Source organism: Schistocerca serialis, chromosome 4, assembly GCF_023864345.2.
Source record: "Schistocerca serialis cubense isolate TAMUIC-IGC-003099 chromosome 4, iqSchSeri2.2, whole genome shotgun sequence".
Classification (NCBI taxonomy): Eukaryota; Metazoa; Arthropoda; class Insecta; order Orthoptera; family Acrididae; genus Schistocerca; species Schistocerca serialis.
The window spans coordinates 382,955,382-382,971,716 of NC_064641.1; the positions used below are offsets into that span (position 1 = coordinate 382,955,382).

General features: G+C 42.3%; 1 protein-coding gene and 1 non-coding gene across 2 annotated transcripts in view; one reads left to right on the forward strand and one right to left on the reverse strand.

Annotated features, from left to right (window-relative positions):
• LOC126474477 (putative fatty acyl-CoA reductase CG5065) overlaps positions 1–16,335 on the reverse strand; it is a 203,239-nt gene that overhangs the window by 13,372 nt on the left and 173,532 nt on the right. The gene's annotated exons all lie outside the window — the stretch shown is intronic.
• Trnas-cga (transfer RNA serine (anticodon CGA)) lies at positions 9,680–9,754 on the forward strand. Its single transcript has one exon. It is a non-coding gene; the product is annotated as a tRNA-Ser (tRNA).

Consider the following 16,335-nt stretch of genomic DNA (forward strand, 5'->3'; position numbering starts at 1 on the left):
ACTGAACCACATCTAGGCAAAAGTCTATGTCCACTGATACTAATGGTGTGACATCTTTATCCCACTCCACACAGTCTGTACTGTGGTGGATCCCATTGCTAATGTTTCACCAGATCACTACTGGTGATCCACACATGTACCTCAGAGTCCAGTAATATCCTGAAATCCTCTTTTCCTATTATTCCTCTTATCGCACACTCCCCCTTTGCAAGTGACTTCATAGCATCCAATCTTACAGGGAATGACTGTACTTGGACCTGTGGTTTCCATTCTTCTCTGGTCCTCTACTTCTAAAACTAATGCTTCATCATACTTTATCCACATCACGATGAGGCTGTCAACACTGCCTCCTTACATGTCCCATTTGTCCACACCTGAAACATTTTCTGTTAGCTGCAAACACGGTCTGTTTATTCTCCATTTCAGTCAGCAAATCAATCTCCTCACGATCTATAGCCAACCGCACTGCTGTGCACAAATCCGTTGGACCCCCTGTCCATAGACTTCTTGACATTTCTGCATGCAACCCTCTTAAAAATTCATCAGGCACCCTCTACTCAGGTTCTTGCAAAATGATTTCATTATCTACAGCATCCTGTCCTAATTCATACATACATCCATTAATTTTCCTTACCCTGATCGCAAATTGTTCCATAGTTTCACTATAGTGTCTGGCACTATTTTGTTTCATATATCTCTGAATCAATGCTTCTTTAAATTCTTCAAGTGTTGTGGCTCCCTGAAGAGCTTCTGTATACATTAAATAAGTTTTAGCTTCCCCTTACTGTAAAGAAGACACGTCAAGTTGCAGACAGGCAAAATTAAAAGACACTCACATGTAGCTGCTGGCCACAGCCTTTGTCAGTAAAGAGGGACAAACACACACACACACACACACACACACACACACACACACACACACACACACACACACACACACACAAAGAGCTGCCATGCACACCTCATGCATACACAGCTGCCAACACCAGCATCTCGGGCTGGAATGCAACATCACGTGGGATGCAAGTATCAATCTGGAGGGGACGGGGAAGAGGATGGAGAAGGGATATAGTGTACGGGTGGAGAGTGAGACAAACACTGTCTGGTGGAGTGTGCAGGACTAGACTCCAACAGGCACAATGTCGTCAGGAGGTTGTGAGGCGGGGAGGGGGGGTGAAGAAACAAAAAATGAGAGAAGCAGGGAAAGGCAGGTGGATGCATTGGTAGAGGTCTGCAAATAAACAGTGTGGGAGATGAGAATGGGGAGGAGATGATAGGACATAGGGGGGTGCAAACTGTTGGGTGGAGGGTGTGGAGACAGTATGTTACTGTAGGTTTAGGCCAGGATAATTATAGGAGCAGAGAATTTGTTGTAAGGATAACTCCCATCTGTGCAGTTCATGAGACCTGGTGGTGGAAGGAAGGATCCAGATGGCTCAGATAGTGAAGCAGCCATTGAAATCAAGTGTGTTATGTTCAGCTGCATGGTGTGCCACAGGGTGGTCTACTTTGCTCTTGGGCATAGTTTGGTGGTGGCCATTTGTCCCGGTGGACATCTGGTTGGTAGATATACCAATATAAAAAGCTGTGCAGTGATTGCAGCAGAACTGTAAATGACATGCCTGTTTCACATGTGGCCCGGCCCTTGATAGGGTATGATAAACCTACGACAGGAGTACCGTAGGAAGTGCTGGGTGGGTGGATTGGGCAGGTTTTGCACCTGGGTCTTCTACAGGGATATGATCCTTGTGGCAAGGAGTTGGGATTGGGTGTGGCATAGGGATGGACTAGGATGTTGTGGAGGTTGCATGGGCGATGGAACAACACTTTAGGAGGAATGAGAACTATCTCGGGATGGTGCTCCTCATTTCAGAACACGATGATACATAATCAAAGGCCTGGCGAAGGATGTGGTTCAGTTGCTCCAATCCAGGGTGGTACTGGGTGATAAAAGGGACACTCCTTTGTGCCAGGTTTTTGGGGGAGTGGGAGGATTGGGACTGTGAGGGGAAATGGCATGCGAGATCTGTTTGCGGATTAGATCTGAGGGATAGGGGCTGTCTGTGAAGGCCATGGTGCAACCCTCAACATACTGAGCAAAGGAGTCTTTGTTATTGCAGATATGCCGTCCCTGGCCAGCCAGGCTATATGGGAGGGATTTTTTGGTGTGAAAGGGATGACAGCTGTCAAAATGCAGGAACTGTTGGTGGTTGGTGGGTCTAATGTGGACAGAGGTGTGGATGGAGCCATTAGTGAGGAGGAGGTCAACCTTTAGGAAGGTGGCATGCTGGGTTGAAGCGGCTCACATGAAACAGATGGGTGAGAAGGTGTTGAGGTTGTGAAGAAAAGAAGGTAGTGTATCTTGGTCCAGGTTCCTTTCAGTTTTTGTTCTTTTCTCCCCACCTCCCTGCCCCACAACCTCCTGACACTGCACCTGTTGGAGTCTAGTCCCTACACACTCCACCAGACAGCATTCATCTCTCTCTCTCCCCACCCACACACTACTATCCCTTCGCCTTCCCCTTCCCCACCCCCATCAGATTGCTGCTTGCATCTCATGTGATGTTGCACTCTGGTCCGAGATGCTGGAGTTGGCAGTTTGTGTGCAAGAGGTGTGCTTGCTTTGTGTGTGTGTGTGTGTGTGTGTGTGTGTGTGTGGGCGCGCGCGCACACACACACCTTTATGACGAAGGCTGTGGCTGAAAGCTACATGTGAGTGTCTTTTAATCGTGCCTGTCTGCAACTTGACATGTCTCCTTTATGGTAAGTAGCAATTTATCTTTTCCTACATTGTTGATATTCCTAACTGGAGTTTCCATTGTTTGTTTTTAGCTTCCCCTGTTAGTCTCAATTCTGCAACACTCAATAATTCCGTATTAGACCAACCTTCCACCTGAGCCAGATTTCCAAGCTTTCCCACAAAGACCTGCACATCCTCAGTTGACCTACCAGAAAAAGGAACAATTCAACTTGTGACTGACAAATCTACACCTTGCTGTGACAATCACAATTCTACCAACCTGTGCAGTTCTGTATTATCCGCTGTTAATTGTGCTATCTTTCCTAACAATATGCTTACTGCTTCCAGTTCTGATACACCTTGCATCTCTGGTTATGTCCAAGCTTTTCCTTGACAACACTAATTTTGAGAACTAACATTCACAAGAACAGTAAACAAAATACATTAACTTAATTCTTACATCTAATCATGAGCCATCTCGACTCCTGACATTGCCTAACCATATGTTCTCAATGATTAAATGTATAACAGTTTTACTGGAACTGATTTCATACATGGTGCTGAGTAGCCCTCAAGGTTACATTTTGCACATCTAACAAGCACTAATGATTATTTGACTTCCATTAGCTCTAAGACTAGACAAATCCACTGTTTCTCTACTCACGATAAAAATTACTTTACAAAATGCATGACCATCAAATCTCTATGACCAAAATACAACCAATAATTTTTGGATCTTTCCATATCATAGGCTGTAGATTCAGACATTGCCCTAAGAAGGCAATGTCAATGTTCTGACACCAGTGTTGCATGTCCCTTTGATTCTCAGCCATGGAGAGTGAAATGAGATGTCAAGATGACAGCATATTTGTTTAATTAGCTTCTTTATTCTGGCCCTTGACCATAGTACATTGGGACAGTTTGATGGAGGCATCCAGTTGCCTCTCTGGTGGTGGCTGGTCTTGTGACTTGGGGCAGGCTGCCCCACCCCATGGTCAAACAGTGGACTCCATACAACATTCCATAATGTTTCTCCATGTGTCACAGGCTTGTGGTATAGGGTTTGATACTGAGACAAGACTCATTTAGCACTCAAATGGCTGATTACTTACATGCTCCAGGCTAAGTTTGTTAATGACTTAAGGCATGTACTCTAAACACTTCCCTGGTGGCAAGTGAGGAAAAGCTTCTGTCCTGCTGGCATATTGCAGTGCCAGCTGTTGCCATACTGCAGCCCGCTGGCTCTCCTTCACAATGCCTGTTGACCATGTTTTGTTCCGCAATGCATAACACTCTTGCCTACCAGCAGCTGATTCTGTTGCAGCTCACTTCCACTCTGGCAGTTTTTTTCCTCAATTTCCAACCATTTTCTAATTTCTTCAGTTTTAATCTGCAGAAAAGTACTCATACAACATGGTCAGATCCCATTTCAGCCCCAAGAAAGTTTTTCAGTTGAAAATATGTTTTGAAAATATCTGTTTGACCATTATATAATATATCTGAAACCTTCTGGTATTGTCAGGTCTCTTCCACATGTGCAGCCTTCTTTCACGGTCTTTATACTAAGTTTTAGCAATAATTAAATTGTGCACTGTGCTTAATTCTCTTTCATTCCTTTCCCAGAGTTCATGTTATCCTACTATTTTTAATTTTTTTCCATTTTCCTACTACTGAATTTTCATCCTTCACCACAATTATAGTTTGACGTCCCTTAAAAACCTGAATAATTTCTTTTATCTCATCATACATTCTTTCAAGTCCTTCACAATCTGCAGATCTAGTAGTCATATGAACTTTTACTATTGTGGTAGGCGCTGGTTTTGTGTCTAAAATAAGACATCCACTATGCTGTTCATATTAGCTTATCTACATCCCTATTTTCTTGCACATTAGATCAATTCTTAAGTAATAATTATTTGATTTTGTGCTGATAATTTTGTATTCACCTGAACAGAAGGCTGTTCTTGCTGCCACCACAATAATTCCCAGTATATCTAATTTGAATCTATAGTGAACACATATGAATGACATTTTGAAAGGTCACACCATTGGCAGATTGTGTGCCAGCCACATAGTCTGTTGTGTGTTGGTAGTTGAATATTACCTGTAGTGTCTTTTTTCTGTTGTGGGGAGTTTACAGGACTGAGAAAATTCAACAGTGATACAGACAAGCTTGGGTATATGCTAAAACTCAGTGCAGGATTATAATCATGGGCAAAGATAGCCAATCAGCATGGAACCTGCCATGGCCAGAGCCAAGCTGTCAGCCTGTGGTCACACATCTCTCCATTGCACTGGATGTAATTCCCTTATGCATAGGCACTAAGTGGATTGATGAATGTGATGTCTTACCAACCATATGTGGAAAGTGGACTAGTATCTTGGTCAGAGATGAATTGCTGTTTAGTCTGAAGACTGGTTCTCATCATGTATCACCTAGCACATGCCTGAGACATGCTAAAATCTTGTGAATATATGAAAAGTGTGGTGCGCCAAAAATATTTTAATTAGCGTATCACGATTTCTCAGTTCACCTTCTCTTATTATTATAATGTACCTCAGGTTACTTTTCTTTACATGATGTGTTTATTGTGTTGTATGATTATGTTGCACTAATGTTTATATGCATACCACTGTTGTAGACGTACAGTGAGAAATCAGGATGGCCATCGCAGGTGATGTTGCCTCCTCCTTTCCAAATACCCAGTGGGACCCCAAAGAGAACCAAATGAGAAGCAACTGGCCATCATACCAGTGACTAACATCTTCAACCAAAAACATTTATTATTCAAAACATTGTTCTTTTGCCTGCTTAATGGTCTAGTAATGGGTTTTACTTTGCATTAATAGAGTACTGTTCTTGAATTTCCACCACTGTATCTGGATTATTGGCCAAGGGTAGCATCCTATATTTACCTGATGGAAGAAAACTGATGCTACACTGCAAGTCTGAACTAGATGAGGACAGGTGGAGAGTCAAACATTCAATCTGAATGTTAGATCAATTATACATGCAGTAAATGTAACTTAGAATGATTGTGAAATCATGGTTAATTTCTGTATTGGCCCTATGTGAAAAATTTGTAATGTTTATCTCTGCATTATATTTTGACTTGTCTTATATCTACACAAGATGTCACAGGACCAAATTATGTTCATCAGGTGGTTATTAATGGTTGATGATCTTGGTCCTGGTGATTAAAGATGCATCAATAGTTTTGGGAGTCCAGGTATAGATAACACTGAGCTTGGGTGAAATTTATTCGGTATCTGACATTTTAATGTGGAACACAAGTGATAATGAATGGAATACACAATATTGAACTTGCCATTAAATTTTATGGTATCAGAGAGCACAGAACAATTTAATTTGATTTGATGAATGCAGTGATACAAGAACAACAGTGGTCTTAGTCCACTGTTGTCCACACCAAAACTGAATTTATTGTCTGGTTTTGCTCTCTGTGATTCTATCAAAGCCATGTGGTACCTATAACAAGTAGGAGGAGACCTTTTAGTAATTCCTCATTAGACATGATTTCTTCAGGCTCTAGTCACCCAAGTAATCCGTGTCTTTTGCCCTTCAGGGTTTGCCTTTGGAATATTAGATGTGGTGCAGTTTCATCCTCCTCACCATGTAGTCAACAGTCAGGGGTTTCTTCCTCTATACCCATCATGTGTAAGAGTCTCTTTAAGTTCTCATGGCCAGTCATGAGTCCTAACATGAGTTCAATCTGTTTCCTGTTCCAGTCCAGGATTACAGAACTTCTCTTGAAACATGGCTTCAGTGTCATCAGCTTGGTATGTTTTTGGTTTAGGATCATGGTTCAATATTCTATGCACTGCTGCTGATTCAGTTATAGTTTTGATTTTACCATTACCTTAGTGATGTTTTGGACAGGTTCCGATCCAATACATAGTCATCACACCTGTCATGGTTAGCCTATCAGCTTGTTCACTGTCACTAACACCTGAGTGACTCGGGACAGCCAGCAGCTGTAACCTGCTGCTTTACCCTAGACTCCCAAGGGCTTAATGGCATTCTGCATTGATCTTTGATCTTATTGCAGTGCCTGGCAGAGATTTCTGAGCTGCTTGGCTGTCTGAATAAACATAAACACTACAATCCTTGTAGCACATATGCAAATTCTCCTTCATGCACACTCTGATAGCGGATATTTCCACCTGAAATACTATGACTGGCTTCCCTAGAGAGAATGCTCTCTCTAGTCTAGGCTTCACCTTGTGTACTCTGGCCCCAGCACTGTCATCTGTTTTCGGTATGTCAGTAAACCAGACTGTGTCTCTTGAATGGTGTCATGGTTCATTCTTCCTCTGCTCCTTTCTTCCAAGTGTTTTGCTATGTAGTTTGTTGAAGCAGCTTGAAGTTATTGTATGGTCAGCAGGCATTTCCTCAACCATTCCTATATTTAATACAGTCACTATTTTCATGTGAGATTCTGGATATCCTAAATGAATGCAGTTACGTCCAGTTTTTAGCCCGTATACCCATGCTGCTGCCTCTATTGTAACCCAAAGACATAATGGGTGCTTGTTCAGTATAGACTCTATTTTGACAGTAGATGTGCTGCTAATTCTGCCTGTTATGCCTAAACAGGCCAATCTCTGTACCTTGCCAAACTCCTTACCTGATACCTTCTGATCTACTTTATTCTGCCACACTGTTGCCCCTAAAATACCATAGGTCCTATTACAATGATGTATATCCAGTACATATCCTTGGGTTTAGACCCAGCTTTTACCACAGGCCCTTCTAATGCTCCTAAGAGTACTTTTTGCTTTGGAACATATATTTTTTCATTGAGAGGTTTGTGATAAGTTTCACATCCTGGGTTACCCATCGATACTTCACTACCCTGTCTACCGGCAGAGTTTCATCAAGGAGTTTGAGATTCCAGCATATGTGCAGGATTTATTTCCTCATAAATCGTACTTTAACAGTTTTCTTGAGAATAACCCTTAGATCCTGTTTCCAGGATCAGTTTTGCATTGGGGAGCCCTCCTTGTGGACAACCCTTGGCGGTGTCAATGACAATTTTCTCATTTATTGTGGCAGTTTCTATCTTTCTTCTACTTAGGCTGGTCTTAATCCACCTGGTCTCAATGTCATGCTCTTCTGCAGTTCTAACCATGGATATGAAGGTCATAATGCTAAAAGGCCCCTCAGTACCCAGAAAGATGCACAGAGCTATTTCCTGAAAGTGTAGAGCTTTTTCTACCTTCCCAAAAGCTGGTGAAGTTTCCACTGCTCACTGGTCTTCTTTGAAATCAGCACATTCTCTGGTGGATTCCCAGTTTTCCCTTTGATTACCTGTAAATCAGTGACTCTAAGGGACTGCCTCCTGGTCTGTGTTATATGCCAGAGTATATTGAGGGAAGTGAGTCTCCAGGAGCATGTCCTGTGTCTCAATCACAGTCCTTGTACATCCACCCTCCTCCTTCCTTAGAATACCTCCTGGATTGGCTGGCATTCTAGTGAGGATTTTATGACATCTAGTACAAGTAGCTGTACCTTCCACTTCCTCACAGAATACCTTCCAGGTTTGATCAGAAGATTGTATTTGACAAGGACTTCTTGATATTTTGCCCATTGTCCTTTCCTTCTTGCAGGGTTGAACAGTCTTCTTAACTACTCCCTTTGTACTTCCAAATTTCTGTTCCACCAAGGTATTTTTGTGTTTGTGCACTTCTTGATGATTGGGCAGTTTTTTAAATATGAGGTGATAATGACAGATGCCATTGCATCCACTAGTTCCTCAAAATCTGCTGGGTTCCTTATCAAAATTCTGACTTCAGATAAGCATGAGTTTAGGTCTTTTCTATATGAGTCCCAGTCTCTTTTCCTTGGATTTCTATAGGTAACAGCCTTTTTAACATACATTTGCAATTCAAACTTAATATACATGTGGTCAGATATCATCACATGCCATTGTTTGACATAACCACCCTTTTGAGTGGGCCCCAACCATTAGGTCAGTTACTTCTTTCCTTTTTCTATGCCTGTGGGCCTAGAAGAAAGAAGTGAGTCACCAGTTGTTCATTCTGCTGTGAGCAGCTGTCTATCAGTCATCTCACTTCCTAGAAAGAGGAGTAATGTCATAATAAGGAAGGTAAGCTGAGGCAATTACAATTTCCCTTGTGCTTTCTTCCTTTATTCACCCTGATGGTCACTAAGTCCCTGGAACAGAAGTCTGCCATCGACATGAATGAAATTCCATTCCTAACGTAAATATACACTATGTGGTCAAAAGTATCCAGACACCCCCAAAAACATACATTTTTCGTATTAGGTGCATTGTCCTGCTGCCTACTGCCAGGTACTCCACATCAGCGACCTCAGTAATCATTACATATTGTGAGAGGGCAGAACGGGGTGCTTTGCAGAACTCACAGACTTCGAATGTGGTCAGGTGATGCAGCGTCACTTGTGTCATTCACCTGTACATGAGATTTCCACTCTCCTAAACATCCCTAGGCCCACTGTTTCTAATGTGATAGTGAAGTGGAAGCATGAAGGGACACTGGAATGAAATTTTCACTCTACAGCGGAATGTGTGCTGATATGAAACTTCCTGGCATATTAAAACTGTGTGCCGGACCGAGACTCAAACTCGGGTCCTTTGCCTTTCGCGGGCAAGCACTCTACCAAATGAGCTACCCAAGCACGACTCACGCCCCGTGCTCACAGCTTTAATTCCACCAGTACCTCATCTCCTACCTCACAGTTTTAATCTGTCAGGAAGTTTCATACCAGTGCACACTCCAATGTAGAGTGAAAATTTCATTCTAGAAACATCCCCTCGGCTGTGGCTAAGTCATGTCTCCGCAGTACCCTTTCTTCCAGGAGTGCTAGTTCTGCAAAGTTTGCAGAGACGAGGTACTGGTGGAATTAAAGCTGTGAGGATGGGGTGTGAGTCGTGCTTGGGTAGCTCAGTTGGTAGAGCACTTGCCCTCGAAAGGCAAAGGTCCCGAGTTCGAGTCTTGGTCCGGCACACAGTTTTAATCTGCCAGGAAGTTTCGTGAAGGGTCACGCACAGCACAAAAACATACACGCTGACCTCGTCTGTTGACTGACAGAGACCGCCAACAGTTGAAGATGGTTGTAATGTGTAATAGGCAGACATCTATCCAGACAATCACTCAGGAATTCCAAACTGCATCAGGATCCATTGCAAGTACTATGACAGTTTGTCAGGAGATGAGAAATCTTGGACTTCAGGTCGAGCAGCTGCTCGTAAGCCACACATCACACCAGTAAATGCCAAATGACGCTTTGCTTGGTGTAAGGAGCGTAAACATTGGACAATTGAACAGTGGAAAAATGTTGTGTGGAGTGATAAATCATGGTACACAATGTGGCGATCTGATGGCAGGGTGTGGGTATGGCAAATGCCTGGTGAACGTCATCTGCCAACGTGTGTAGTGCCAACAGTAAAATTTGGAAGTGGTGGTATTATGGTGTGGTCATGTTTTTCATGGAGGGGGCTTGCACCCCTTGTTGTTTTGCATGGCACTACCACAGCACAAGCCTACAATGATGTATTAAGCACCTTCTTGCTTCCCACTGTTGAAAAGCAATTCGGGGATGGTAACTGCATCTTTCAACACAATCAAGCACCTGTTCATAATGCATGGCCTAAGGCAGAGTGGTTATATGACAATAACATCCCTGTAATGGACTGGCCTGCACCATCCTGACCTGAATCCTATAGAAGACCTTTGGGATGTTTTGGAACACTGACTTCATGGCCGGCCTCACCGAGTGACATCGATACCTCTCCTCAGTGCAAAATGGACTGCCATTCCCCAAGAAACCTTCTAGCACACGGTTGAATGTATGGTTGAATGTGTTCCTGTGAGAGTGGAAGCTGTCATCAAGGCTAAGGGTGGGCCAACACCATACTGAATTCCAGCATTACTGATGGAGGGTGCCACGAACTTTGTAAGTCTTTTCAGCCAGGTGCCCGGATGCTTTTGATCATATAGTGTATGTTCTGAAGTTCTTTAGATTTTTGACTTAGATCAACTTACCTCCATTTTATCTACGGCATGAAATGCCCCTTTATATAGAAAGGATTCCTGTCTTCCCAGAAAACTTCCATTGTGTTGCAGGTTTATCTGCAACACTTGCAGCCTCCAGCTTGCCACTATGGTTGCTTCCAATGTATTTGATTATCCTAACAGCAACTTGCAAGAACCCTAAGTACAATTTCAGGTCATGTTCTACCATTACCATCAGGGATTTTTCACTGACTTTCACCACAAGGATTTGGCCATCCGGTGCAACCTTTTGGTTGACTACCCTCCAACCCTCTGTTGAGACCTTCGGTTCTGCATCCTTACTTCCTTGAACAGAGACTTTAGAGTTTTGGTAGGCAAACTGATGACTTTGTGGTCTTGAAGAGCTCTGCCTCTTGCTTGATCAGTAGCTTTGCTACCTCACATGGATACATCAAGGGCACCATATCCGTAAGCCAATCCTCTTTTCCCATCTTCTCACAGACATATGTGAGCAACATGTCCAGACAGACATTCCAGAATGTCTACTCTGCCCTACCCCAAATCTTTTCAGAGAGAAGCATCTGAACAACATCCATCAACTCCAAAGTACAGTGTATGTCCCTGTTGGATAGCTGCCATCCTGAGTTTTGAGACTGCAGTACTATAGGGCTATTTTACTGTCTCCTGCCCCTTGGCCTTTTCTGGATCTGTTTATCCTGAGAAGCTGGTGTACTAGCCCCTTTCCTTGTTCCATGCCTTACATGCCTTAAAGGTAGAAAGGGTCAGGTTACCCTCTCCACTCTGGACAGAAGTTTCCTCCTTTCGGCCCCAGACAAGAATTTGATCTTGACCTGGTCCAACTTCTCATAAGAGTTTCAACTTCTTGAACTGGTATATCACCCAGTCCAGTTGTGGAAACAGTTTCTGTCAGTTCCAGCCCCAATACTTGCGTGTTTGAGATCTCATCAAATCCCTCAAATTTTATTTTATTTTTCGTGTTCTCCATTTTGATCCATGAGAACTGGGAATCTATCTGGTTGAGACTACAGCACCCCACATGGTACACGGCATTTCTTAGGGAGGTTACCCCGTATCCCTGAGGCTCCATTAATGACACATTTTCCCAAGTGCTATGCACCCATCAGTAGGGATCACATCACGCCCTGGACTGGATATCTGGGGATGTGACTGGACTATGACTATGACTATGTGACTGGAAATGGGAGTGATGGGGGTTATGGGACACACTCTGTCTGGTCCATCCACTGAAGCCGGTTTGGCATGAGAGACCTTGCCAGTAGTAGCACTACATCCGGCATAGATCGCAGCTTCATGTGCATGTGCAAGCCTCTCTGCCCACATGGTAAGTACTCAGACAAGGCGGTGTCCCATGGAAAGGGCACACGCTGATACATTATTCTAATTGTTTAGGAGGAGAGATCTGCTTGGAGCAGTCTTAGGTAACTGAGTGACTTCCGTTTTATGATTTGTGGGTGACCGAGAGGAAACAAGAATTGAATGACAAGTTACAGCAATCATCCAAAACTGCTAAACAGAAAAGAGAGGCTTAAAGATTAATGACACCTAATGATTAACAGTGTAAAGTCTTATAGAATATTGATAAATAATGCTAAATACTTAATTTTGAAAAGAGATAATATTAATTTATTTGTGTCATTTCAGTACATTGTATTGTCAGAAGTTTTTGAATATTAAAAGACAGTCCTAGTGTGATAAAAGCATCAAAAATGAACAATTGTAAACGTGAAAATTTTATTACGGAAAATACTGACTTCCTGTCACGATGTAATTATGGGAATAGACTCTAGTTATGTCAATAGTGATTGTATAGCTCTTCAGAGATATTCTGATGAGTCTTGTGCCATTGCACATTATTAGCTTTACATGGGCATATGGATGAAAAACAATGTCAATTGTGGGGAAAAAAACAAAAGAAATTACACCTTATTGCAGGGTTATTTTTGTATACAAACTGAAAAAGGTTATGTAAATAATTTAAATTTTGTCGTGAATTCAAATGAGACGTAGACATATAAAAATTGAGCTCTTCAAGATTAGACGTAAGTTCCTATATGGAATCAAAGATTTTCCACCTGTTTGTTCTAGACAACTAATCTTTTCAAGATCATTAAAGGGATAGTTGCTGCTCACCATATAGCTGAGATGCTAAGCTGCAGTTACGCACAATAAAAACACTGTCAGAACGTGAGCTTTCAGACAACAAGGCCTTCATCAAAAAAAGGTAACACACACGTGCGCACGCACACACATACACACACACACACACACACACACACACACACACACACACACACACACACACACACACACACACACACACACACACGTGCGAGTTTTGTGTGTGTGTGTGTGTGTGTGTGTGTGTGTGTGTGTGACACAATGTCATCCCTACAAACTGCAGCTGTCAGTAGGAAACACTTGTATCAGAGTACATATCCTAACCCAGAAAAGAACAGTGATGCCACCATATTAATACCTTTAGTAACAGTGCAAATCAGAGATTCATAGGATGTACACTGATAGAATTGTTAAAATCTCCTGTAATACACACACACACACACACACACACACACACACACACACACCATTGTGCGAGTTTTGTGTGTGTGTGTGTGTGTGTGTATTACAGGAGATTTTAACAATTCTATCAGTGTACATCCTATGAATCTCTGATTTGCACTGTTACAAAAGGTATTAATATGGTGGCATCACTGTTCTTTTCTGGGTTAGGATATGTACTCTGATACAAGTGTTTCCTACTGACAGCTGCAGTCTGTAGGGATGACATTGTGTAACAATGTATGTGACTCTTTCATGGTATTTATTAACCTGACCTCCATCTGAGGGACTTTAATTGCCAACCAGATAGAACTAGCCAGCTACATGAGGAAATAATGTGTCTAGACTGGTCAGCTCACTCTCCAAAGTTAAATCTGACTGTACATATATGGGACATTCAAGGCCAGAGGATTACAGACCAAGGATCATCAACATGGATCATTGCTGACCTGTGGAGGACACTTGTTCAGCAACAGGCTGCATTACTGCAAGCCAGGCTACACTATCTGATCCAGTGTTTGCAGAGCCAGGTGCATCACATACCACACTAATGTTCTGTATACCACTGGGTGGGAGGGGGAGAAGGTCACTACACACAATAACTGCCTCGACAGTTAATGCCCAGTTTTCCAAAACATCAGTAGACAGCATTGTCAAGACATCTCTTACCACACATGTTGTGTTGCTCCTCTGATTGCAACATCCCTTAACTTATAGATATGAGTAATTCTGTAAATGAACCTTCTTGGTACATAAAAAGGGTGTTATGCAACAGGGCTTGCCTTATTAGACACTACCCACTGTGTTACGCAAGTTGTACTTGGAACTGGTATATTTTTCACTGCATATGTGCCTCTAATACACATCAAATACTAACAAAGAGATAGAGGGGCTGGCCAGTACTTACCTCAGCTCAGTACAGCCGATAGATACACATAAAACAGAACCGAAAATTTACGTTCCTAGCTTTCGGAACAAATGTTCCTTCATCGGGGAGGAGAGAGGGGAAAGAAAGGGAAGAAGGGAAAGGAGATTCAGTTACTCACAACCCAGGTTATGAAGCAACAGGGAAAGGAAAATAGTGAGGGTAGCAAGGATGGAGGCATGGTTGTCAGAGGGAAGCCTTCATCGGGGAGGAGAGAGGGGAAAGAAAGGGAAGAAGGGAAAGGAGATTCAGTTACTCACAACCCAGGTTATGAAGCAACTGGGAAAGAAAAATAGGGAGGGTAGCAAGGATGGAGGCATGGTTTTCCTTTCCCTGTTGCTTCATAACCTGGGTTGTGAGTAACTGAATCTCCTTTCCCCTCTTCCCTTTCTTTCCCCTCTCTCCTCCCCGATGAAGGCTTCCCTCTGACAACCATGCCTCCATCCTTGCTACCCTCCCTATTTTCCTTTCCCTGTTGCTTCATAACCTGGGTTGTGAGTAACTGAATCTCCTTTCCCTTCTTCCCTTTCTTTCCCCTCTCTCCTCCCCGATGAAGGAACATTTGTTCCGAAAGCTAGGAACGTAAATTTTCGGTTCTGTTTTATGTGTATCTATCGGCTGTACTGAGCTGAGGTAAGTACTGGCCAGCCCCTCTATCTCTTTGTTAGTATTTGTTTCACATCTCATATGAGATTTTCCATTAATCATTCTAATACACATCATGTAGACAAGAGATAAATTACTTCTCTATTTACTGATACCAGTGCTTTCCAGTGGGTTTCAGTTTTTTCTGAGATGCATTCTTGTTTTTATTGGCAAGCTTCTGCCCACCACTGTCAGAGAGACCTTCCAGAACCTACAACTAATAATGATAATATATTTTTTGCTTTGGTGTATAAAAAAATAAGGCTCTCCTTTCACCCATTGCTGTTCCTTCCAATGAGACCAGAAATGTAACTAATAGTGTATATGACTTGTTTAACCATTGCAGCATTTAATCTTTGGGGGAGGCTTTCCACTGACTCCCACCAAATTCATTTTCTTCTTTTGTGAAACACTATGAATTAGGTGGATTTCTGGATGAATTCATATGGTATGTGGTTTGATACTAAAGCTCTAACAGAGTCCCCTTGCAGTAGCTCACAAGGATGTCATAGCATATTTGCACAGTACTGCAGTCTGTTTCATACAATTTCTTAGACCGACAACACTGATGGCTGGGTTTAGTGTTTCCATGACACTTAAAATAACATTATTAATAGTGGAGCTCAGTATAAGTAGATTCTGCAAAATTTCTCTGATAGAATGCCCAAACTTGTGAACTCCCACAATAAAGCCTTCTTTTAGCTCACTCCTTCAGTTTCCTCCATCCGTTGAGTCATTCTGAAAAAAGTCACATTACTGATGTCGGTATATTGTATTTACACTTATATACTCTCAAATACATAGCCTGTTGTCACACAAGAATGTTTGTTGGGGACATCGGGACATATCATGTATATACTCATAGAAAAATTCTCACTATGAGTAAGTTATAATTTTATCAAAATAAGAGTATTTCTGAACCCTCTTTCAGCATTTAAAGGCTCAGTTTATCTTTATAGACTTGATAACCATACCACTACTCAGGGGTACTTTTATCCTTCCAGCAGATGGCAAACCCTCTTCAGCTTATGTAAAGCTCAAGCTTAGTGTTACAGCTTCAATTTGACCAAATACAGTATAGTGACTGTCTTCACAGAATACAACCAAACTCCCAACTTTGTCCACAAATCTATGTCTCTCTCTCTCTCTCTCTCTCTCTCCAGTCCCTTTGTTTCAAGGATCATAACCCTTTGGGAGTCCCAAAGGCAATATCTAACTCACACATCTGCCAACCATCTCCTATTTCGGCCCTGTCACTAGTGTATCCCATCAATGGCAGAGTCACCTGTGAAAACAGCCACATCTTTACTGTAACTGCATCATCACATTATATTGTGTTTAACAATGATCATACCATCCACATACATGAACTATGCCCAAAGATCAACTATGCTACAGAATT